The sequence below is a fragment of the Miniopterus schreibersii genome (genome assembly GCF_964146895.1).
Source record: "Miniopterus schreibersii genome assembly, chromosome: 10".
NCBI classification, from domain to species: Eukaryota; Metazoa; Chordata; class Mammalia; order Chiroptera; family Miniopteridae; genus Miniopterus; species Miniopterus schreibersii.
This window is the reverse complement of record NC_138110.1, coordinates 62,568,561-62,595,246: the sequence shown is the minus strand read 5'-3', so window position 1 is coordinate 62,595,246 and position 26,686 is coordinate 62,568,561. Positions and strand designations below refer to the sequence as shown.

General features: G+C 48.7%; 1 long non-coding RNA gene across 1 annotated transcript in view; it reads right to left on the bottom strand.

The window, feature by feature from the left end:
- Positions 1–1,481: 1,481 nt before the first annotated feature.
- Positions 1,482–26,686, bottom strand: part of LOC308563245 — a 35,876-nt gene continuing 10,671 nt past the window's right edge. The window contains exons 4-5 of the long non-coding RNA XR_013999762.1: positions 2,645–2,774; positions 1,482–1,666 (exon numbers count right to left, since the gene is read on the bottom strand). This is a non-coding gene — a long non-coding RNA (uncharacterized lncRNA). The remainder of the gene's footprint in view (positions 1,667–2,644; positions 2,775–26,686) is intronic.

Genomic DNA, 26,686 nt, shown 5'->3' with positions numbered 1-26,686 from the left:
TAAATATATCTTTATTGATTTCAGAGAGAGGAAGGAAGAGGGAGAGGGAGAGAAACATCAGTGATGAGAGAGTCATTGATAGGCTGCCTCCTGCGTGCCCCCGACTGAGGATCGAGCCCGAAACCCGGGCAGGTGCCCTGACCGGGAATCGAACCATGATCTCCTGGATCCTAGGCCGATGCTCAACCCCTGAACCATGCTCGGCTGGGCGTGAGGATATTTTTTCCGTTGCTTTTTCAGAGAGAGTGGAAGGGGAAGAGAGAGAGAGAAATATAAGAGAGACACATGGATTGGTTGCCTCCTGCATGCACCCTGACCAGCACCAGGGATCGAACCTGTAACCCAGGTACGTGCCCTTGACCAGGAATTGAACCTGCAACCCTTTGGTGTGAGGGCCAATGCTCTAACCATTGAGCAACACCGGCCAGGGTTGCTTCATCTTTTTAAAAATACTGGAATGATTCCATATTGGTGTATACAGAGGCTCCCCACTCACCTCCGCAGCTGCTTAGTACTCCCGGGGAGGATGCACCCCAACATAACTACGGTGTCCACTCTTGATGGACATGAAGGATGTTTCCAATCGTTTCCTTTTATCTTTATTGCATTTATCGGGGTGCCACTGGTTAAAAAAGTTATACAGGTTTCAGGTGCACCTTCTATAGTCCATCCATCATCTGTATACTGGATGGTGTGTTCACCACCCAAGTCAAGTCTCATTTTGTCACCGTTTCCCCCTTTTACCCTCTTCTTCCTCCCCCACCCCCTTCCCTCTGGCGACCACCACGCTGCTGTCTGTGTCTATGGCCAGTCTCCTCTTAGGGACACAGTGCAGCAGTGAACAGCCAGAGCGACCCTCCTCAAAGCCTGGGCCTCATCAGTCCTGCACTTCAAAACTCCCCATCCTTCTTCGCGTGAAGAAGGGCATCTGAAATGGGAGGTACCGAGAACCCCTCCGAGGCTCTGAGGAAAGCAATGAACCTGCCCCCCAAAGAAGCCCATGGACAACTGAGCTTCATACGAGCTTCAGAGGCTCCTGGGAACCCCACTCGTGGAGGCAATAATGCCTAGACACCTCCCCTGCTGTATGGTGTGGCCGTGGCTTTGAGCTGGGAGTTTGGGCTGATAGCTCTGCTGCTTCTGAGCTACACGGCCTTGGGAAAATTGCTTCATCTCACCAAAGCTCAGTTTTCTCATCTCTAAAATGGGGCTAATTACGGTGGCTTCCTCCTAGGATTGTAAAAAGTAGCTTAGATTCAGGGTCTGAAGCGTTTCGCCAGGCACACAGCAAGTCCTCAACCTAGGTTGGCTGGTGGTGATGCTGGTGGTGGCCATAGTGGTGGTGGTGGTATTGCTTTTGTAAGATAAATTCCAAGCTCATTCATTTATTCAACAAATATTTATTGAAAACACACTGTGGATAGGGACTTGGGAAGGACTCCTTCATCAAGGAAAGGACAACTCAGAGGTGCAGGTGGAAAAGCCGCTGGTGACCAAGATGAGGGCTGGTTGGGGGAAGGCACAGAAGCTTGTTGGGGGCCACTCGGGTCATCCATGTAAAATGATGACCTCAACTAGGTAACAGTCATGAAGGCAGGCAAAAGAGGGCAGCAGCCAGGGGAGATATTCAGGAAGCAGAGGTGAAATAACTGCCCTGATTAAGACACTGATTGGGTGTTGGAGAAAGGGAAGAGTTGAGTAAAAGGGCCAGTTCATGTCCCTCCCCTGCCCAATTCTATAAGGCTTCCAATCACTCTTACAACTAAATCCAAGGTTCTCTCCTGGGGTGCCAGTCTCTGCTGCCCCTATAGCCTCATCTCCCTCCCTCTCCCCTTGCTCTCCGGGCTCCAGGCACACCAGCCTCCTTACAGTTGGTAGAACACACCAGGCACATTGCCATCTGCCTGGAATGATCTCCTCACCCATCCTCAAGGCTACGTAGTTCCCTTCATTCAAATCTCTGCTCAAGTGCCTCCTCCTCAAGGAGGCCTGGCCTGACCACCCTGGCTAAAATAACACCCCTCCACCAATCTTTTGTTTTGTGTATGGTAACATACATGTAACACAAAATTCTCCGTTTTAACCATTTTTAAGTGTGCGATTCAGTGCGTTAAGTACATCCACAGTGGTGCGCAACTACCACCATTTTCACCATCCCAAACAGCTCTCCACCAATCTTTAACTCGTCTTAGTTTTTCTTCCTAAGTTATAACTACCTGACTCTGTGATACTTATTTATCTAGTTGTCATGCTTACTGCCTGTCTCCTTTGACTAGAATGGAAACTACAGAAGGACAGGGACTTTGCCCGTGTTGTCCACTGCTATCTCACCAGCCCTGCAAGAGGGCCAGGCACACAGCAGGTGCTCCATAAATGTTTGTGGATAAATTAACCGATGAAGGGTGCCCTTCCAGAGAAGGAGGGTGCAGGCAAAGGAATAACTGATTTTCTGCACAATTCAGGCACATCCCCCCCGCCAGTCCCTCTCCCACCGCTTCTCCACCCCTCTCCTTCTCCTCAGCCACACTGCCTGCCAGTCCCTGCACTGCCAAGCCTCTGCCCGAGCTGCTCCCCTCACTGGAAATAGTTTCTTTTTCATGCATCAAAATCCTCTTCATTTTTCAAAACCCTGCTCAAATCTTACCCCCACAAGAAAGGATTTTCAGACAAATCTTCATCACCCCAACTGCTCTCCTCTTCCAGCTTTTCCATGTGTTTCTGCCTGGAATTGGCCAGGTCTCTTTTGGTCGTGACAGAAATCCAGCTCAAAGTGGCTAATGAGGGGAATAAAAAAGGTAAGTTATTGGTTTCTAGAACTGAGTCAGGGCCCTGATTTTATAGCTGAATCCGGATGACCTTACGATATCATTAGAACCGCCTCTCTCTCTCATCATGCTTTCCTCAATGTCAGCTTCATTCTCAGAGAGCCTCTCCACTTTTAGTGACAAAGATGGCTTCCAGCATCTCTGAATTACGACTATCCTTTTAGAAACTTCTTTGGAGTGGGCCATCTTCCTAGCAGTTCCAGCAAAAGTCCTGGGGCCACATGTCCAACTTTATGCCAGTCCCTATGGCCAGAGGGATGAAGGGTTCTGATTGGCCAGGCCTGGTCATGTGCCCACCTTTGCCGTGGGTGTGGGGTTTGCCTGGCCAGAGCTACAACAAGCAAGAGTGGGGGAGGGATGGTTTCCCAAAAGAAAATGGGGACATGGCCACTCTGTAAGCAAAAACCCCAGATGTCATTAGCAATGTCTTTGTTGGAGCGCTTGTCACACTGCCTCCAGGAACTTGAATTATTTTTCTAGGATGTGTCTTTCCCCTGAATCCTTGAGTCCCCTTGGGGCAAAGTCCAGCATGCAGTGCAGGGTCTAGCACATGGTCAGTGCTCGATGAAAACCAACGTGCTTCTCTCCTCTCCTCTCCTTCAGGGCTCAGGTCCTTTTTGCACTCAGTCTGTGACTTGGCCAGCTTTGGAAACCCTGACCCTGGCCAGTGTAGTGGCCAGGCTGATGGGAGTGGGCACGATCTCTGACCCCTGCCCAACACCTCTGCACAGGTTGTCCACACCACAGGGGAATCAGGTGGTCCAGTTCTCAGTCTATGTCAATAGTGTGACCTTGAGAAATTCCTTTCCCCTCATTAAGCCTCAGTGGTATATTCTGTTAAATAGAGGCTGGGAGAAGCTTTTGGCCTGAGAGGCATTTCTTCCTTTTCAGCCCATCACATTCCTGTTTATAATTCTTTTCATGTTGGGGTATCACCTGTGCTGCCAGTTACATAACATTTTTTTCTTTAAATGGACCCTCTTTTAAAAACATAAAAATATTCATTTCAAAAGGGAACTTTAGATCCCTCCATAAATGGAAAACCAGTATCTGGTGCCATAAATAGAAGGTAACCATAAAAATAAGTACAATGAAAACAAAACAATGTCATTAATTCTTGCCAGATCCTGCTGCCTGCAGAAGGCTACGAGGTGGAGGCCAGCTCTCTGTTAAAAAGGGAAGTAAGTATTAAGAGAGGTGTTAAAAACACACCAGCATTCAACGGAGACTTTCTCCTTAACAAGTTGAAGGGAAAATGGAAAGGGAGGAAGGTTCTTCCTCTGGGCTTTGTTGCTCTTTAGTTAGTATGGTTCCACCTAGCAGCAGCTCAGGTGGAACCCATCCCACCTCGCCCACTCTAAGGAAGCAGTGACCCTGTCTGTCTCTTTCCGGAGGGGCTGTGCCTCCCCAACACGCAGGCCAGGTAGGAGGTCAGAGCCCCAGCCAGGATGAAGCCCAAGTCCGGGGCTCTGATTCCAGTTTCAGGATAAATGAGAGACGGACAAGCAAGTCCCTACCAGCTCAGTCCCAACTACCCTCACCAAGCATGGCCATGGGCAATAACAAAATATTTTTTTCATTTCCATAAATTTGCATGAAGAAACTCTGGAAAGATCAGAAACTAATAAAAGTGGTGGGAACCAGGAGTGAGAATGAGACTTCCACAATATCTTTATTTACATATTTTAAACCATATGAATATATATGGTTTAAATACACTCAGTTTTTAAACAATAAAGACAAATATGTATTAGTCTGTTACATAAGCAGACTGGGCGCTAGGCACTGTGAGTTCATTCATTCATTCCTCTCATTTATTCACTCCCTTACAAACTAATTGATTCAATGAGCATCAGCACAAACCACAGATGGAGCCCTCTGCTAGGCACTGAGGGTTTGCTTGTTCACTCAGTCAGTCACCTAGCGTTTATCCCGACTCTGTGACTTTGTTCACATTGTGGGATAACTCGGTGGTACCTACTGTTCTCAAGGAACTCAGTCTAAAGGGGGAAGCACGTGGCCTGACAGACAAGTGAGCCCCACAACCTGTGCAAGGTCGGGAGACAAGAGGTTCTGCTGTAGAACCCTGTACTTTCTTCTGGGCGGGGGGGGAGTGAGGCAAAAGTCAGGAGTAGAAAGGGTGAGGCTGGGCAGTTCACGGGGCTGCATCAGGCAAGCCCGGCCACCAGGGAGGGGGCTCAGGCATTCAGCAGCCGGAAATGGGAGGAGGGGGTTGTCTTTGATGCTGAGATCAATCCCACCCTGTGCCTGCCCCCCCCCTAAAAATCGCCTCTCCAGTCCAACGTTCTCTCCATTTCCAGAGCCATCTCCCTTCCCTTCCCTTCCCTTCCCTTCCCTTCCCTTCCCTTCCCTTCCCTTCCCTTCCCTTCCCTTCCCTTCCCTTCCCTTCCCTTCCCTTCCCTTCCCTTCCCTTCCCTTCCCTTCCCTTCCCTTCCCTTCCCTCCCCTCCCCTCCCCTCCCCTCCCCTCCCCTCCCCTCCCCCTCCCCCTCCCCTTCCCCTTCTCCTTTCCTTTTTCTTTTCTCTTTCTTCCCCCCCTCCCCCTCCCTCCCTCCCTTCCTTTCTTTTTAAAATATGTTTTTTATTGATTTGAGAGAGAGAGGATGGGAGAGGGAAAGAGAGAGAGAAACATCCATGGGCTGCCTCCTGCACGCCCCCCTACAGGGGAAGAGCCTAAAACCCAAGCATGTGCCCTGACCAGGAATCAACCAGCGACCCCTCGCATACTAGACGACTCTCAACCAACCAAGCCACACCAGCCGGGGCATCAGGGCCACCTTTCATGTCTGCTGTCAGCTCTGGCCCCAATAACTACTATAGCCTGCCTGCCAGTCTCACCCTTCTGCTTTGTGCCCCTCTAGGTCACAGCTGCCGGAGTTAACTTTTTAAATTTAAAACCTGATATAGTCACTCCACAGCTTAAACCCCATAATAACTTGCTCCTAGAATAAAATCCAAACTCCTTACTGTGGCCCACAAGTTGTTACATGGCCCTGCCCCTGCCAACATCACTGGCCTCCTCTCCCACGCTCTCCCTCAGTCACTGTGCTTCCATTACTGGCCCCTTCACTGGTCCACAGATACAACAAATTCTTTTCTACCTCGGGGCCTTTGTGCATTCTGTTGGCTCTGCTTGGAATGCCAGCTTCTTCTCATTCTTAAGTTTCATCTTAAATATCACCTTCTCAGGAAAGTCTTGCATGATTTCAAACAGGGATCAGCAAACAATGCCCAAATTCCAAATCTGGCCCACCACCTGTTTTTATAAATAAAGTTTTATTGGAACACAGTGATGCCCATTCATTTCCACATTGTCTATGGTTGCGTTTCCACTACAATAGCAGAGCTGAGAATTGTGACAGAGACTTGATGTCCCTCAAAGCCTAAAATATTTACTACCCAGTCCCTTACAGAAAAAATTTGCTGACCCCTGATCTAAAGTAATTCTCTCTTCTCAATTTATCTCTATTGTATCACTACACTTACTGATTTCGCAGCACTTACAACAATCTCTAATTATTTTGGTGGTGGTTGTTGCTGTGTGTGTTGTCTCAAAGAAAATTCAGGGACAAAAGCATTTAGAAATCAACCAAAAATTTGCCTGAAAAGAAGTTTCACAAGAGGGTCCAGGTTTTAGAACAATAAATCACCAAATAAAAAATATAACAGATACTTCAAAGGGAAAAAGTTATCAAGGGTTAGTCTGTCCAAGGTAGAAGAAACAGCAATTTTCTCACCTGATTTTTCTATCTGCAAAGGTAATCACATGTTTTCAAATGGGGTTTTGCAGACATGAAATAAAGTAGTTTTTGTTAGGGAGTCAGTAACTCACAGGAAAGGCCTAAGACTTCATTTATTTGGGGATTTAGAACTAGACAGAAGAGCCCTGGTTTTTCTCAGGGTACAAAGTGCTTTTATAATCTGATTTTAGAAAAAAATGGCAAAGACTCAGTTTGGCTTCCAGAAATTGTGTGTTCCCCATCCCTACACCCCACTATTAGAACATAAGGCAACATTATAACCTTCCCCCTGAGGGAGATACTGTGTCTATGGTTTACCTCTGTGTTACCAATACCTAGCACAGGTCTGACTCATATCAGGGAAAACTGTAAAAAACTCTGAAATAGAAAATAAGGCCCATGAAGATCACTGGGTGTCCTGCAGAATGCTATTGCTTGTCTTCATGCATTTCGGGTTATCTGATCCTACAGTGATGGTGCCTTTCTGTATCTTTGAGCCATCACACATCTCTGTAAATTGTAACAAGGCTGATAGCAATACAAATAATTCTTGTTCATAGAGATGCAAGTAAATTTGATCTGCTTGAGGTACAGTCGATTCCCCCCACGCCCAGTCCTCTTGAAAGAAAATCATTCTGCATCTTTAGCCAATTAATTTCAGCATTCTCCATCTTGTGAGAGTGTGTGTGTGTGGTTCCCTCATAAGTTAATGATCTAAATAAAAACTTCGATGTGTTCATTTTGTATTTGAACACCAGGCATGATTTTATTCTTTTGAAAAATGATCTAACATATAATGGCTCCTGGTAAATACTTGTATAATGAAAGCTGGAAGGAACAGTGAATATGCTCTCGGAGCATTCTGTGCTTCTTTGTCGGGCTGATTTAATAATTTAATAACTGTAGTTATTCATGCATTTATTTTTGTATTACTGTCTCTCTTGACCATAAGCTTCGCGAGGGTAAGGACCTTGTCTGACTTGCTCAACACTGTGTTCCCCAGAGATTAGCACGGTACCTCCTGATATATATGATTATATGTACATATGTATGTATGTATGCAGATTGCACACACACGGAGAGAGAGAGAGGAAGAGAATGGACTATCTGTTGTCCAGTTTAGAACAGACCTGGACACCTCTTTGAAGCCCCCAGCACAAGATGAAATCTTTCTGGAAGGATTCCAATTATTTCTGGGACAAACTGAATAATTAGTGGAGGGAGGAAGGAGGGAGGGAAAGAGGGAAGGAGGGAGGGAAGGAAGGGAGGAAGGGAGGAAGCTGCCAGGGACATTGGGGTAATTAAAATCGCCCCCTCCCCTCAGGGAGCTTGCAGTCTAGTGGGAGAGAGGCTACCTTTCCCTACGGAGTCTTCACACCTTGGAGACTACTGGTGCCCACACATGTTCTCATCTGTGCCAGAGACCACTAGTTTCCCCTCATACCCATTCTTTCTCCTTTAGAGATAAAACTTCTGACTTTTAGCCGAGCATTTAGCCACACAAGATAAAGACTACACTTCCCAGCCTCCCCCTTGCGTCTAGGTACAGCCATGTAACTCAATTCAGATCAATGGCATAGGAACAGAGGTGATGTGAGCATCTTTTAATTCATAGCTGCCCCTTGCCTTTCCCCCTGCTCACTGGCCATGGTGTAGCTATGGGGGAGCCATCTGACCAGGGCACACCCCAGGGATGACAGAATTACAAAAAAGAAGAAGCCTGAGACCCCAACTCTACCGTGCTGGTCCTGAATCATTTACACCCAGATTTGAGAGAAATAAAATTCTATCTTCTTTATGTTATTATTACTCTGGATTTGTTAGAACATATGAACCTACACATTCTATACTTTAATTGGCCATCCATTTCCTTTGCAATAAAATTTAAGTAAGAACAAACATTTTTGGAGCGCCTATTATGTACCAGGCACTGTTGAAAACTCTGGGGGTACAGAGGACTCTCCAATACGATGGAGAATACATTTTACGGAACGAACAGCTGTGTCTAAGTCATGAATGGCTCCTCTTTCTGCTGCTCTCCTCCTTCCCTAGCCACTCCCCCTGCTCAGCGACCAGCATGACCACATGCCGTGCCCAAGGAATAATGAGAGACAGGCACGGAAAAGTTTGTTGCCACATGGACTATATTTAAATCCTAGCTCACCCTCACAGAGATTCAGTTTCCTCATCTGGGAAGCGGGGATAAAAGTGGTGGCCACTTAGGGTTCCCGTGGGTGGAGACAAAAGGAGAGAACGCCCGGAAGGCTTGTATCGCCATAACTCACAGGCTATGCGCAGTGAAGTGTGGCTGCCAGGGTAACAGCAACATTATTAATTACATGAGTAAAGGTCACAAGGCCTTACTAGGGGTCTCTTTTTTGATCCGACTTTACCCAAGAAGCTAATTCCTAACTATTCCTCTCCTCACCCCTTGCCTGTCTTTCTTCCTCCCTCCCAAGGCCACACCTCCCTTCCCTTTGTCAAGTCTATGCCAGTCCCTAGGGCTCCTGCTGTCACCTCTCCCTGAACGGAGAGCTGAAGTCTAAGAAAATCCCCTTCTCTGCCCAGCCTCCAGCCAGATCCTGCAGCAGTAGCAGCATTCTTCCACAGCTTGGACTGGTGAATGGTAGACAGATGAATGAGGGATGGGAGATAGACAGACAGATGGAATAACGATGGTTGGGGTGGCCTGCTGAGTGGGTGTATGGATTACAAATAGATTGATGAGGGATGGATACAGAATAGATGATAGGTAGACAGACAGTGGTTGGGTGGTGAACACATGATGATGGGTAAGGAAGAGGTGATGGGCTGGATGGATGGTGAATGGATGATGAATGAATTGTTGATGTTTAAATGAATGTATGAAAAATGGATAAATGATAGCTGGATAGATAGATGACGTGTGAACAGTCATGAATAGAAGAGTGTGTTAGCATGGATATCCTTTGAGGATCCTTCTAGCTCTGATATTTGGTGAGTCCATTGTCTAGGGGAAAAAATAAAACTGATATTTGATGAGGTTCCAGAGCCAGGCATCTTCACAAGTGCTTGACTTATGTCATCTAAAGTAGTCATCGCAACAACACTGCAAGGCCAGTATTGTTATGCACACTTTACAAATGAGAAAAATAAGCCTCGGGGAAGGAAGAGATTTTCCCAAGTCTATCTCCACTCTGCTTCTTTGTCTCTTCTCCTTCCTCTAGTGGTACCTCATCCTCTCTGCTGACCATTTTACCCATCCCTGCACCATTCATGGCTTGCCTCATCCAAGAGCCTCTCCACACTCTGGCCCTCAGGGATCTCTCTGTTCCACACTTGAGACCTGCTAGCCCTGCCCTTCTCTACTTTTCACTTGGTTCCTACCACAATTCACAATCTTCAGTGAAACAACCATTTATTAAGCACTCGCCATGTGCACTGAGCTTGGTGCTCTACATATATTACCTCCTTTTATTTCCATGTGAGCCCTTAAGGTAGTTATTGTTATCCTCATTTTAAATGTGAGGAAGTCAAGACTCAGAGATGGAGAGGAACAACAAGATGGCGGTGTAGGTAACAGCTGCACCCGCCGCCGCCCGCAACCACATCAAAATTACAACGAAAATACAGAACCACCATCACTCTGAGCCTCCTGAAATCTGGCTGAACAGAAGCCCCACAACCAGGGAGCTGAAGAAGCACCGAGACCGGTAGGAGGGGCGCAGACACTGGCGGATCGGGGCTGAATCCGGGAGACACGGCCACGGGCCTATGCCCAGTGCCGCGGATGAAACCCAGAAGGGAATCTCGGCGGCAGAGGTTTCCCGGAGGAGGGAGGGGTCCCAGCCCCACAGCAGGCCCCCAGCCCAGGGCTCCAGGCCGGGAAGAGACGTCCCCACAACTCCAGGCTGTGAAACCGGCGGGGACTGTCCCTGAGGGTCGCGGAGGCTGCGGGAGCCCCAGCAGCTCCTCTCAAAAGGGACTGCACACAGACCCACCCGGACGCTCCCTCTAAGCCCCAGCACCCGCAACAGCCTGAAAGGACCTGGGACACTTGGGGAGGAACTAACCTGCCTGAAGTTGGGGCGAGAGGTGGAGGGGCAGCTTCCTCCCAGGCAGAAGAGCTGGCAGAGGCCATTGCTCCTGTGGCGAGTCCTCCCGGCACACAGCCGGCAGGCAGGCGCCATATTTGAATCGCCAGCACCTGACTCACACCTTTGGCCCCGCCCCGTGATTCCCAGAGGCCCCGCCCCTCCCCACCTGCAGCTCATCCAGGCCATTTCCAGGGGCTTTTCTATGCAAGTGGCCTCTTAAGCCTCATGCTTAGGATTTCCTAAAATCTCTCAAGCAGCAGCAGGCCCCAGACAGCTTGATAAGTGGCCCCAGGCCTGGCACTAGCAGCAGCCTGCATTGGCTCATAGCTTGGCCTCTCCTGGACACCTCCAAGCCCAGCACAAGTAGCAGCCAGCTACAGTTTGCTGTGTAGCTCATGCTGGGTGGCCCTGGGCAAGGCACTGGCACAGGCTGACTTTGCACCTCCCGGGAGGCCCCAGAGACAGTGCACCTGGTGATCAGACTCTACCACGGTGGATTACAACCCTACCACATCCACGAGTGACACTCAAGGGGTGCACTTGGAGAACACCAAAGCTCCACTAAAGTAAATCCTGATCCATAAGGGTGTCTCCAGCACAGCAGCTCTCTGGCTATAGTTGCAGTTGGTCCTCACAGCTGATTGGCCTGGGGGTCAGTTCCTCCCAGGGATGCCAACAGCAACCAAGGCTCAACTACAACAGTACAGTGCACACAGCCCACACAGGGAAGCACCTAGAAGGCCCAGCTCAGGTGACTGGGGAGGCTGAGCCACTGGGCCCTACAGGACACCTACTACACAAAGCCACTCTACAAATTCCAGGAGACATAGCAGTTCTACCTACTACATAGAAACAAACACCTAAAAGCAGCCAAAATGCGCAGGCAAAGAAAGATGTCACAAAGGAAAGAACAGAAGAAATCTCTAGCGAGCTAACAGATAAGGAGTTCAGAATTTTGGTTATAAGGATGTTTAAGCAGACTGTTAGGGAAATAACTGAGAAAATCGATAACATAATAAAGTACCAATTTGAAATAAAGGCTACAGGAACTTAAATGAAGAATAATTTACAGGGAATCAACAGCAGAGTATAGGACGCTGAGAATCAAATCAGCAATTTAGAACATGAGGAAACAAAAAACACCCAACCAGAAGAGCAAAAAGAAAAAAGAATCCAGAAATATGAAAATAGTATAAGGAGCCTCTGGGACAACTTCAAGAGGCCCAACATTCGTATTATTGGGGTGCCAGAAGGGGAAGAAAGAGACCAAGGAATTGAAAACCTATTTGAAAAAATAATTACAGAAAACTTCCCCTACCTGGGGAAAGAAATCGACTTACAAGTCCAGGAAGCACAGAGGGTCCCAAACAAGAGGAACCCAAAGAAGCCCACAGCAAGATATATCATAATTAAAATGCCAAAGGTTAAAGACAAAGAGAGAATCTTAAAAGCAGCAAGAGAAAAGCAATTAGTTAACTACAAGGGAGCACCCACAGTACTGTCAGCTGATTTCTCAACAGAAACCTTGCAGGCCAGAAGGGAGTGGCAAGAAATATTCAAAGGGATGAAAAACATGGAACTACAACCAAGATTGCTCTACCCAGCAAAGCTATCATTTAGAATTGAAGGTCAAATAAAGAGCTTCTCAGACAAGGAAAAGCTAAAGGAGTTCATCACCACCAAACCAGCACTACAGGAAATGTTGAAGGGTCTTCTTTAAGAAGAAGCTAATGAACAAAAGAATCTGATGAACTAAATAGATCCAGAGATATTGACACATGTAACAGACGATCATATTTCAGAGGAAAGAGGGAAGGGGGGTGGAGGGTGGGAAGAGATTAACCAAAGAAGTTATATGTATAACCCATGGACACAGTTAATAACGGGGTGAAGGCCTGGGAAGGGGGTGGGAGGGAAGTGGAGGGGATCAATTGGGGGGGAAAATGGTATACCTGTAATACTCTCAACAATAAAGATAAATTTAAAAAGTAAAAAAAAAAAAAAAAAGACTCAGAGATGTACAGTGACTTGTCCAGGGTCACTAGCTAGTTAATGATGAAGATGAGGGTGTATCACTGAGCATCTGTTCAATCCCAAAGCCTGCATCTTAAACCTTAATGCTCGATTTTCTCTTGGCTGCAGTGACCTTTGGTTATCCACGTTTGTTTGTTTAAGTGTGTATACATGTGTATGCCCATATACTTGCACCTTGTCTTTCTGCAGATTGGAACAGAGATGCTTTATCACGCTTTTCCTGAACTCCCTTCAGTGTCAGACACTGAGAACCACAGAATATCAATGCAGAAAGAGGCACCATGGACATCCTGAAGTTCAACCCCTTTACGGTCCCAGTGAGATCACCAGGGCTCAGAGAAGGGATACAAAATGGTCCAGGCCAGTTGGTGGCTCAGCTAGGACCTGAACCTGAGCCTTGTGCCTTGGTGCTCAGCAAAAATTTATTGATGAAATTCAGCATCCTGGAACTGTTGAGCTGGAGTAAGAATAATAATAATAGTAAAATGTGAAACAGACATAACTGTCAGCCTACATCCAAAATAAATAGCCTCCATTCCACTGGGTGATAGAAACTTAATCTTGGTCAATGCTGGGTGTTTTCTTTCTCTTTATTCCCCTCAGGTCACCTACTCCCGCCTACTTATGTGTGCAGAAAGGGTCCTGGTCTAGGGGGCTGCACACTCTCTCAGGCATCTAGGTTTGTGGCTTCCGTAGGTTTGACCTGGAGTAAGGCCCTGGGTCTTGCTCTCTGATCCTTCAGGATTGCCCAAGGTGTCTGCATTCTTTCTTCAGAGCCCACACCAGGATCTACATGCTCCATAATTTCCTGTATCTGACACTCTGTATTACTTGGGATGCTAATTCAGTTGTTGTAATGCAGGCCAAACTAACTATGTCCTAAGTAATATAGAAGTTGACTTCTCTCATTAACTAAGCAGTCCAGGTTGATACAGAGTCACATGGTGTTAGAAACCCTGGCTCTTTCCATTTTGTTGCTCTGACATCCTTCACATGCAGCTTCCATCTTGTGGACTTCGATGGCTTCCCAAGCCCCTACCACCACGTAAAATTCTAGCTTGCAGGAATGGGAGAAAAGGAGTGGTAAGAAGATGTCCCCTTTTCTTTAAATACAAGACCTAGAAGTTGCACACACCATTGGGTTCACATACACATCCTTTGTCAGAACCTGGTCATGTGGCTACACCTTATGCAAGGAAGATTGGGAAATGTAGTCTTTAGCTGCATGGCCATCTGCAGCTACAGAAGAAGGGGAAGTCAGATCATTGCATGACTTCTAAATATCTCTGCTACACTTCCCTTCTCCTCAGATAATCTTTATCTCATTTCCTAAACAGGAAAACTAATTTGACTCATCTATTCTTCTGACTCTACTAGTTATGGCAGAAATTATATACCCTCAACTTACTCAGGGCTTTGACTAAATTTCCATGATTTGGAAAACCAAAAGCCTTGGCCTGAGACTCAGAAAATAATTTCTTCCATTTCTGCCCCATTATCCTCTCTCCAAGGTCATGGAGGCCACTAACAAATAGGGGAAAGGTAAGGCACCAAAAACTGCGGGAGATCCCTTCAATGTTACCAAATGTTTTACAGCTTCAGATACAACTCAGACATCTCCCTTTCCTGCTAAGTCTTTTGGTGGCTTCCCCTGACCTTAGACTCTTAGTTTTGGCTTGAATTAAGACTCCTCAAAGAGGTATTCTCGTCCACCCTATTTTTTCCTTCATAACAGACATCACAATATGTAAATGAGTTCATGTACTAGAGCCTGGTGAGATTCAAAAAGTGTTTGAATCTTGTCCCAGGTGACTGAAAACCAAGTGGATGTGACTCTACTCAGTTAATGGCCCAAGACACTAGAGGTCAAAGTATAGCCCTGGGTGGGGCTTTTCCCAGTAGATGCCAATGGGAGGTGGCATGCTAGAGGTTCAGATGAGTGCTACAGCTTGAGAAATACCAGTCACAGACCCCCTTTTCCCCCCAGTCAATATTAAGATGGCCCCACAATCCAGGGCTAAAAATCCAGGAAAAAAGGGAGGAAGAGGAAAGCTTGACTCACTCAATCGTGTTCAAATCTGAAATGACTGTGTTATGGTTTTTCTAGATTTGATTGACATTTGCATTTTCTGACATAAGAAAAATAGGAGCTCAGGAGAAATAAAATTCAGTTATACAAAGTGGAGTGTTACATTTCTTGCATACCTGAGTTCATGGCTGAGAGGTGTGTTTTGGCCATCTTAGAATGAATGATGTCATTCTGGAACCACAGACAGGTTAATTTATGAAAACTTGTAATCACAGAGTCAATATATTCAATCTTAGAATCACATAAAGTTAGAATCATTAAACTCTATTCAGAAAGAACATTAGAGATTGTCTTAGTTTGGGTTCCCCTGAAAATAGAGCCTGAGACGGGGATTTGGGTACCAGTAACCCAGGAAGCCAGAGGAATCTGAGAGAGTGAGACAAAGGAAGGGAGAAAGGCAATAAAGGTGAGTTATTGAGCCAGTTTCCAACATGGGCAACCAGTGCCCTATCTTTTTTTCTTTTTTCTTTTTAATTTATTGATTGATTTTGGAGGGAGAGAGAGAGAGAGAGAGAGACATCAAAAAGAGACATTGATTTGTTGTTCCACTCATTTATACATTGTTTGCATTCATTGGTTGATTCTTGTATGTGCCCTGTCAAGGGACTGAACCCACAACCTTGGCATATCAACCTTGGCATATCAGGATGACGCTCTAGCCAATTGAGCTACCTGGCCAGGGTTTAGTGCCCTATCTCATTCAGACCATCAGAGCAACCAAGGAGATCACCTCCAATGGATAAGAGACTGAGAAATGTATCCACCAACTCCCATCCTCCAGTGATTAAGGGTTTCCCCAGGGTGCATCAGCTCCTCCCAGATCCTGTTTGAGAGAGTTCCCAAGGTTTCGGAGAAGCCAAAAGACTGACAGGCACTTGAAATGATATGCTGTCAGTGTGCTGAAGGTACTTGCAGTAGCTACAGCTCAAGGTAGCAGTGGGTTGAGGGAATGAGGTGTGGGATACCAATAACAAGTAATGATCCAATTTTACCCCAAATAAGAATTCCCTGCCTGGCCAGGTGTGGCTCAGCGGTTGAGCGTCGACCTAGGATCCAGGAGATCAGGGTTCGATTCCCAGTCAGGGCACATGCCCAGGTTGTGGGCTCGATCAGTGACTCTCTCATCATTGATGTTTCTGTCTCTCTCTCCCTCTCCTTTCCTCTCTCTGAAATCAATAAAGATATATTTTTTAAAAAAGAAAAAAAAAGAATTCCCTTCTAAAGGTTGAGACTGGGAGTCTATAGGCTGCATCAGTCTGTGGGGCTTTGAGTTCATTAGCACCTTGTTAAAATGAAATTGGAATCTAAAGGCCTTTAGGAGACTCATGCAGTTTTCATTTTATCATAGACCCCACCACTCTCTATTGTTCACATGCCTTCAGATTTCTGTTACCTGACTGGCACGGGAGTTCATTAGACTTTGAGGCCCCTACACAGCACATCTCATCAGCTACAGGGTTCTTAAGATCTTTGTCTCACATCTGTATCTTGAGCTCCCTGACACACAGCCGTCCCATGATAGGGTGTCATAAATATCTGCCAGAGAATGTAGCCTCTGCTTGCATTTTGCCCTGCCTGGGAGCTCACTCCTTTCAAGGCTGCCTGTTGTATTGTCTGCTACCTGCCCCACCCCCTTCTGCCTGGCCCCCAGGCATTCCCAGTAGGGACTGGGGGTGAAACTCCCTGCTTGGGGTGAGCAGCAGGTTAATTTCCTCCTGGAGCTTCCCTCAGCAAACAATGAGACAATGGCCAGCCGGAGGTGGCCTGCGTAAGACAGACGAGGAGGGGAAGTTGTAATCTGTGCTTGAAGCCAGCAGGCGGCAAAGGGGCGAGAAAAGCAGCCTGAGCCAGACCGGGCCCTCCACCCAGCCAGCCCCTGGGACCTCGGAGGGCCCCAACCTGAAGGTCACCTGAGTCGCCCTTGAGGAAAACAGCCACAAACCATCATCCTTGAGGAGAAAACACGGATGGGTGGGGCTCGCCCTCATACCCCCTCCCTGTCCAAATGGTCTTATTTCCCCTTTGCACAACCCCATCTGCCTACCTTCTGGGCCCTGCTGTCAGGGAGACATCCCCAGACAGACACCATCTGATTCTGGCTGTCTGACCTTGGGGCGTGTTACTTAACCTCCCTGCACTTTCTCTGTAAACAGGGAATAATACCACCTCCTTCCTCGGCTTGTCAAGAGGATTCCATCCCTCCATGTATCCAACAGGCATTTATTGAGCATCTGCTATGTGCAGGCACTGTGCTGGATGTCCGGGATACAGCTGTGAACGAGACAATGTCCCTGCCCTCGTGGAATACACAGTCATAACATGGAGAGAGTCAATAACCAGACAATTGCCCCAGTACATGAAATCACGCTAGTGACAGGTGTTACCAGGAGAGCAGGCAGCACCATTACAACCAGGCAACCCTGGATCCAACCTGGGCTGCAAGTTAATGTGGGCTTCCTTGAGGAAGAGGCAGCTAAACTGAGTAAACAGGGAGTGGAAGTCGCCTGGGCCAAGGGGAAAGGGCACAGGGAGCAATGTGAAGGCGTGGATGCCAGGACAAAGTTGGCACCAACAAGAAGAGCCAGGCTGGTGCACCTGGGACAGAAGTTTTTTCTTTACCTGGAGAGCAAATGGAAGCCACTGAGGGTGCCAGTAGAGTGGCACAGTCCCACTGCCTTTCAGATAATGCTTGGAAGTGCTTAGCACAGTGCCCAAGCAGGTGGGTTCCCACCTCAATGTCGGAGTCCTGTCCAAGCACCTCATGCACGACAAACCACTGCTTCCCCACACTCCTCTTCACTGCCAGGGCTGAGACTTGCTGTGCCCATCTTGCAGATGAGGAACCTGAGGCTCAAGGCAGCGCACAGAGGGGGGTGAATGAGCACACCAGATGGGTCCCAGCTTCCTCTGGGGAAGGGTCAGTGATTGGCAGGACATCCTGAGACCACAGAGAACCTCAGGAGGACCGTTGGCCCCTCCCTCCCACATCTCAGGGTGGCTTCTTGCCCCCCTTCCCATGCCCCAGAGGCTCCCCTAAATCCAGCTCTATACCCAGAAAGGAAAAAGGGTGACAGCTGACTGAGGGCTATCCCCATCCCAGGTCATAACCCCAATGTCCCCAATTGCTGAGCAGCCTCACTCAAAGCCACACCCACACCCGGGTTCAAAACCAGCCTCTGGCTCTGCCACCAGTGCCTCTCCCCTAAGAGAGGGGCTACACTCCAAGACGACTCACAGGAAGAGCAGCTCCCACCATGGAGAGCTGTAGCTGTGCCTTCCAGGGTCCTTCCTCTTAGCCATCCAAGTGCTGTGAGCCCCACTTTACTGAGGAGGAAACTGAGGCGTGAGGAGGGAAGCCTCCTGCCCACAGTCCAGAGCCAGCAGGAGCTGTGCCTGGTTCCAAGCTGATGGGCCCCAAAGCTGCACTCCACATACACAACTCCTATAGGACCCCCAGGTGGTACATTCTGCAGACCGCGTCCCCGCACACTCAGAGCCCTTGGTGGCTTCCCGTGAATCCTTGCCTGGGTCTGCAGGCCTCACGCCTCTCTCTCATCTTCCACTCGCACAGCCCTTCCTTCCCTCTATCGCTCCCACCTCGGAGCTTTCAGCACACACTGCTCCCTCTGCTTCATTCGTGTCTCTGCTCACATGTCACCCCAGCAGAGACCCTCCCAGACCCTTGCACCCTGCTTTATATTTCCCCACAGTACTCATCCCTGCCTGACCACAAAGGGGGTGTTATTTGTCTGCTCTTTGCCTACGAGCCCAAGAAGGCAGCGTGGACTTGGTTCCTTTTCACAGCTGGGCCCCAGGGTTTGCACAATGATAAGTGCTCAACAGGAATTTGTCACATGAATGAGGGAAGGATGAAAGGTCTCCCATCTCACTCTTGCCCCAACTACATGTCAAACCTACATCCTCAATTACCCCCAAACACCCCACTTGCTGATGCCAGTCTTTCTGGTTCAGGAAAGGCCCAAGCACAGCCAGCGTCTCACTGGACCAGCCAGCAGCCTTGGCAGGTCCTGATCACAGGCCCACTCTAAGGATGGAGGAAACCAGAGCTCCGGAGAGAACATGTGCTTGTCCAAGGTCACAAAGCACCAAAGGTCACAGAGCCCTCGTTCTCTAGGAGGGTATCTCACTTCCCCATCACTATAGCAGGAGGTGCCTCTGCTCGAGGACCCAATGGAATGGGAATATGGAGGTTCCATCTCACCCCCTTTCTCCAGTTATGTTGGGGGGCACAGTGTTACTCTACTGTCAGCAGCTCCCTCCTCCCAGCACTGGGACTCCAGCTCCGCATGTTCCAGGAAATCCAGGCCACATTTCCCTCCAGGAGCCACCGCCCAAAGGGAACCTCTGGGGAGAGACAGAGCATTTTTTGAGGAAAAGGGGGGTAAAGGTGGGGGTTGTGGGAGAGTCACCAAAAAAAATATATATTGTGGCTGGGCCAGGAATGTGCCTGAGTGAACCGGAGCCAAGCCTCCTGTCACATCCACAGCTGTGCCGGCCAGGGTGGGGTGCAGGGCGCAAGCAGGGCCGGGTCACTCTCAGGACAGGACACCAGCTGCCAACCTGCTCCTGGCAGGCAGGCCAGCTCCCTGCCTCCAGCCTGGTTGGGGAAGAGCTGGGCAAGCATCTGGGTCAGGAGTCAGGGCTCTGGGCTCTGCCACCCCAGTTCATTCACCAGCCTGGGCCTTAGTTTCCCCATCTGTGCAATGACAAGATTTGGAGAAATGCTAAAGCAGAGTGACTTTTCAATAAGAAACCAGGTGAATAAAAGGAGGGACAGGGACAGCCACACTCTTTAGCAGGGTTGAACCTGGGATCCCAAACTCAGGGACTCTGTGAACTTGCCCGGGAAAAAGAACAACTTCATATCCACTAACCTCTCACTGAAACACGGCACTTCCTCCAAGTACGCATGGGAATCATGAGCCACAGCAGGGTTCACAGTGGCTTTGTCACAGTAGAAGTTGAAGACACTTTCATATGACAGCATAGTGGTTGCAGACACCTCCATAAATTGTTTATGCTCAAGACCTGAGACCTGCATCCACACCTTCTACTTAATGTGCTGCTTAAGGAACTCATCTATGACGGCATCATGAACCCTTGTTACTGTTGCAGTAATAACATTTCAATATAGTGGGTTTCCTAAAATAAAATCATGCACTTTATTTTATGTGCTTAAAAATGATTATGAGAGAGGGTCCCTTGTCACCAGATGTCAAAGCGGTTTATGATACAAAAAGCTAAAAATCCCCTCTTTATATGCAGCCATTTTGTTTTTAAATGGGGAAGTTCTCTGTATACTGACTTGGAACAAAGTCAAAACACAGTGCTAAGCACAGTCAGAAAAGCAGGATACACCAGTGTCTGCGTAAGAACCAGGCAGGGTGCCTAAGTTGCTTGATGCAGGGACCCCCAAACTATAGTAGTAGTCATCCCCAGGGTCTGGGGGAAGCCCAGCACTCAATGCCTTGAGCATTGTTTGGTTTATGTTCCATATACATATATATTCAGAAAGAGTCAAGATTCTGGGAAGGTGCTGTGCCCATAGGAAAACAGTTTTTGAATCCTCCCAAATCCCCACATCCAAGCAGACACAGCAACTAGGTAGCAAACCAAAACCAATGGACAAGATTTACGACAAAACTAGCTGACAAGGTGTCCCCACAAATTCCAAAATACATGTAGGTGGAGACAAATCTGCACATTATTAGAGTTTGTGTGGGAGAATACTCCCACCCTGAGTATTTATTAGTTTAGGGGATACATGAAATAATAATAAAGTCTCAGTCTCTGCCCCAGGATCCAGGATTAGTGGGGGACACAGACAATCAAAGAAATGTATGACAAGAATAATTCTAAGAGTTTAAGACTCTGAACATGTACAAAGGAACCCATGTTTGAAATATTTCACAGCTGAGAAAAAAAGAACAAAGGAAGAAAGAAGGTGAGGAAGAGGCCGGTAACTCCTCCTTTGCAGGCCCAGATCAGTGGCCACTGGTGGCATCTGAAGGTAGCTGCCCACCACACAGGCTTGAGGGGAGCTACCCGCCCCCAGCTCAGACGTCAGTGCCCACTACCCAACATCTTCCTTTTTGATGAATCATGTGTTTATGGACTAAAAGGCAGGGTTATCCCAGCCAGGAAGTCCTTAGAGTCATCAGCATGGAGGCAGCCCCTTAAAGCGGAAAAAACAGAGCCCTCAGAGGCTCAAGACATAGGTTCGAGTCCCAGGCTGGCCACATAGTTCATAGCATGATCTCACACTGATCTCAGAGGTGCAGAGACAAGGCAGCTGCCAGGGCTCACCCGGTAAACCTGCAGACGCTTCTGGACTCCTGCGTGGGTGCGGAGGAAGTCGGAAGCCCCTGGCAGCCACTAAAGGGAGGGGAGAGGAGGAAACTATGTTGTTATGCCCTCAGCTCCCCAGATACTCAGGCAGCACCCCCCTCTGGGCAGGACAAGAACAGAGCACTCAACTCAGGACCTAGCCACACTCCTGTCCACTCTCAAGGGCAGCCCCAGCAGGCAGGTATCCTTATCCCCATTCTATAGATGAGGAAACTGAGGCTTAGAGAGGGGAAGGAGGCCACCTGAGGTCACACAGCCCTAATGTGCTCTGACCTGGGTCTCTTGTGAGGGGCCCTCACACCCTGGGGCAGCTCTATGCTGGCAATCCTGACCTCACACCAAGCCTGGAGGCCCACTCAGGGGTGTGGCTGTCTCCCTGTGAGCAGGACTATTTTTAGTGTCAGCAGCAGGGGCTAAGGGCCAAAGACAGGAGTGACAATGGGGGGAAGGGGGTGGGGCTGCTGGCGGCCGCCCCCGCACCCAACAGCCGCCCCATTTCCTCGAGGAACCAGGCGGTGCACAATACAAGGAAAGCCAAGTGGGGAGCGGCTGGGGGCTCCTGTGGGGGGGCTGACCTGGCCCATCAGGGCAGCTGGGGGCCAGGAGGGACTTCCAGACCAGGGGGAAACGGACTATTAGTCCAGCTGCCTGGTCCCAGCAGAAGTGATGGGTCATGCTCTGTAGACACACACACACACACACACACTACATCCATTCTCTCTCACACATACACACACTTACCTTAATCTCTCACACACTCGTTCTCTCATATATTGTCCCTCTCTCTGTCTCACACACACACACACACACACACACACACACACACACACACGGGTCTTTTATTAACTCCTAAGCCAGGACATGGTCTAATCCAGCGTAGAGGCAGAGAACTGAGTCGTGGAGACTCAATGAAGTGAGATTCCCAAGCAGGAATTGATTTGGGGGCCACATGGGAAGTGCTGTCATGAGCACCCCCCACACTTTGCCAGGGTCCTGGCCTCTTGGGGAAGGATGTCCCTGCTGGGGAGGTTTCTAGCATGTGGCTGGGGCTCCCAGACAAGTGGGGGCTATGTGACAGGAACAGGAACAGGAAGGTGGTTCCCCATAGCCTGGTAGCAAGCGCTCCTTCCTTGCCCCTCTACAAAGGGAATTCCAGTTTTGCCTGGGCAAAAGCCCTGAACTGAACTTGATGTCTGAGGTTCCCCTATGTTCTCCCATAGCTTAGGGTAGGAGATGGCTTCTCCCCCTTCCCCATCCTTGCTCTGCCAGCCACCACAGACTGAACTCTGGTTAATGCCTCCTCTCCGACCCACCTCCATACCCTTTTGTGTGCTATGCCCCTTGCAGGGGATGCCCTCCTCTGTCTCCTGTTCTCCTACCACCGTTAAAGCTCTGAGAACAAGGACAGTGATATTCTTGTTTGCCATCACATCCACAAACCAAGCAAGTGCCTGGCACATAGTAGACGCTCAATAAATACCTGTGGCATGAAATCCTTGCCTCCGCCTGGAAGCCTCTTCTCCTCCCCACACCATGGACAAAATGCTCTCATTGGGCCTTCTCAGCTGCCCAGTGAGGCAGATATATTCATTCCCACTTTAGGGAGGAGGAAACTGAGACTGAAGGGGGGATGTGGCTTGCTGAGGATCACACAATGGGTAGCAGCATAGGCAGGACTTATATCTAGACCTGGGGTTCCCTGCTGTGTCCTCAAAAGCCCACACCCACCCCTGGCCATCAGCTCTCAAATCTGAAACAGATATTTTCTACGTGGCTCGATGGGGTTCCAGCCACAGCAGTTCAGCTGAAAGGTGAAGGCGGTGATGGGGTTGAAGAGAGGAGGTAGGATTCTAGGTGTATGTTAGAGATGGTGCCAGCTGGTGGACAAGCAGCAGGGAGGAGGTGGGAGGAGACAAGGACGTGTCTGGGTGTTGGGTGGCCCCTTTACTGAGTCAGGGAGAAACAGAGGAGGAGCAGGGTAGGGCACACCAGTGGGTAGCTGGATATCAGCATCTGGAGCTCAGGGGAGAGGCTGGATCTACATTTTAGATCTATATCTAGGTGGGCTAAAGTCACAGAGCTGAGTGACATTGCCTGGGAGTGAGTTCATGGAGAAGAGAAGGTGGCAGAGCTTTACTAAGAGAGTAATCAGTGCTGGCAAGAGTGAGGTTTGCTTGTTTTGGGGTGGTCCACCCCAAGAGTGAGGGCTTCTTCCACCCTCCCAGGACCCACTCAGGGCTGGGTTCTCCTTCACATGGATAGAGCTGCACCCAAGGATCGGGAAGGGAAGGCAGGAGGATTTTTGGACATGTACTGGGGGCAGGTTCTGCACCAAATAAAAAATGATTCACTGGAGGTGTTTAAGCCATATTTGGGGAATAGTACTAGGCAATAAAAAGAAACAGACTGCTGATACTTGCAACAACGTGGATGAATTTTGGAGACATTAAGATGAACGAAAGAAGCCAGGCACAAAACTGTACATGCTGTCTGATGCCACTTATATGAAATTCTAGAAGAGGCAAAGCCAAGTGATAGTGACAGATATCAAATCAGTGGCCCAGGAGGTGGGATTGATGGGTGAGGGGCAGAAGGGGTGCTTTGGGGGTGATGGAAATGATCTGTATCATGATTGGGTGGTGGTTGCAAAGGGTGTACATTTGTCAAAACCCATGGAAAGAGACACACTTAAGATGGATAACCCTGAATACCTTTAATTTTATGTTAATTACATCTTGATACAATTGTTTTTAAAAATGAGCACCATGCTCTCAACCTTGAGAATCTATGATCGCTTACCAGTCAGACTGCGTTCTTTCTGGTAATGGAGGGTGCCTCCTTTCAGATGGTTCATAAGCCCCAATGCTGGGGTTACATTTAGGCATCTGCCTAACTTATTTCCAGGAGCAAAGAGTGTTGCGAAGCAAACGCAGGCTGCTGTTTATTGAGCACACACTGTTCCTGGGTAACACTTCCCCCAGCACCCAGTGAGGTGGGTACTCATATTATCTCCACTTCACAGAAAAGGAGAAAAGTGGAGGGAGAGGGGTCTTGCTCAAGATTGCACAGCTGGCATGTGGGAGAAGGGGGATTTGAACTCAGCCTGGCTCCAGAACCCCCATTCCTGCCATGTGGGAGAGGGTGCTGGGGCCACCATTCAACCTTCCAGATGGTTCCACTTCCTGGCTGTGTGACCTGGGACAACCTCTACCTGTCTGTGTTCGTCTGTAAAATGAGGATAAAAACACTATTTACCCTGAATGGGTACAGGGCTTTCTTTTGGCGAGCAAATGTTGTGAAACCAGATAGAGGTAGTGGTTGTACAACATTGTGAATGCCACTGAATTGTCAACTTTAAATGGTTAATTTTATGGTATTAAATTTTGACTCAATAAAAAAGAAAAAGGAAAAAAAAGAGATAATCTGTGTAGCTATAAATGGATATGTACATTAAGAAAAAAACTACCTACCTTAAAAGTTATAGCAAGAACAGTAAATATCAAGCACTCGGGATAATGCCGGACTAGTACAGCAGTAAGCATGTATTAAGACATTTTTATTTCCTTCACATTTAGTGCTTCTAATTGTTGGCCAAGCTGCCATCCTCAATGACCAACCAGCTACACAGGCCTCCCTGGGCTGGCGCTTCAGCCCCCGTACAGCTGTCAGCCCGCCATCTTCCATCACTCGCTCCACCCGCATGGCCTCTTGGCCTTTCAGCCTTCCCTCCTGCCAGGCATGCTCCTGCTACCAGGCCTGTGCCCTGGCTATTCCCTCCGCCTGGACCGCTCTCCCCTCCGATTCGCATAGCTGCTGCCTCGCTTCCTTCAGACCTTTGCTTAAATGTCACCCGCCCTGAGAGGTCCCCCTTGACCACCCTCAGAAAACAGCTCTGCTCCAACCATTCATCATCCCCTCACTGGCTTTACAGTCTGATGTAAGACTGTACACTGATTTGTTTTCTGTGTTTTGTTCATCTCCTCATGAGACTGGCAGCTCCTTGAAGAGAAACTTAGTCTCTCTTCAGAGGGACTTTGTTTCCTGCTGGAAGCCCAGCCTATGCCACATGGTAAGCCCTCCATAGATATTTGTTGAATGAATGAATGAATGAACAAATGAATGCATGCCTCAGACAGTGTCCATCTGGTCATTCAGCTGAGCTCGGAGTGTGTGAGTCACCCAGGACAGGGACCCTGGGCTTGCCTCAGTGGCCCCTAGATTGCCTAGCACAGGGGCATCTGTTGAGAAAAACCTCTGCTCAGTTCAGGGTCCTCCAGCTGTGGAGTCTGGAGTGGCAGGGGTCTGGGACCAGAATCCCAGTCCAAGGGACTGCCTGCCCCCACACCACCCCTAGCCCTGCCCCCTGGGACGCCAGACTCTGCTTCCTCCCTTTGCAGCTGTTCCTTCCAACTCCCAGCCCCTTCCTTTCCTCCTCATCTGGGCCTTAGAACATCTCCTTGGGCTTTATCTTTCCCCTCAGCTGCTCTGGGGGAAGGAGGTACCTTCCTCCATCCTCTCCTTCCCCACCCTCCTGGCCTGGGTCCTAAAGCCTCCCCCTCAGGCTCAGCACCCACCCCAGCCTCTCCCCTCACCTCCAGCAACTTCCAGGGAGTCTGTCCACCGTGGCCAGAGGAACCTCGGGTCCCTCCACAGGTCTCTCAGCTTGCCATGTGACCCATCTCTCTATTCAGAGGCCAGCTGGGGGACTAGGCCGTCTGTGCTCCAAACCCAGCTCTACCACTTGCTAGCTGTGTAGCCTTAGGCAAGTCACTTAATCCCTCTGTACCTCAGAATTTGTTTTAACACAAGGATGCAATGCAATAATGTGGAAGGGTTTTGTAAATTGCAAAGCCCTAACCACCCTTGGCTCTGTATTTGTGCCCTGTTTCTGAACCAATGAGCAGGAACTCTGAGGGTCAACCTCTCAGTGGCCCTAAACTGTTGCAGATTTATCTACCATTGTCCTTATTACATGATCAATAACATCCTCAGGTTTCACAAAGGCCACAGTCAAGGGTCCATTTACTTTGAGACAAGCGTGAAGTCTCAGAGAACACTCTAGAACAGCATACTTCCAGCTAAGCCCACTGTCCCCCAGGGGCCTCAAAATAACCCCAAACAGGGAAGAGTCATTATTATTCCATTTTACAGATTTGGAAGCTTCAGGCTTCCTCCCCAAAGCCCAAGCTGTATTGTTGTTCCTGGCTCACAGACTAGAGTCCCTGTCCAGCCCTCCATACCTGCACACTGGGGACTCCTTTGAGCTCCCCCACACTCCTGCTCAGCAGCTCCTCTCCCCCATTTTCCCCAGGCACTTGCCTATCCTTCCAGAATCCTTCTGAGCCCAGCCAGCCTGGCAATGGCTGATGACAGATGAACTTCACTTTCCCTCCTGATTCCAAAACAAGAGAGGCTGGTGACACTGAATAATGCGGGGGGGGGGGGGGGGGAACGACTAGATTTGTCTGTAAACATTACCAGCAGCTGCCCCATGGGATGGGTTCTTATTCCCATCTTAAAATGCAGCTCAGAGA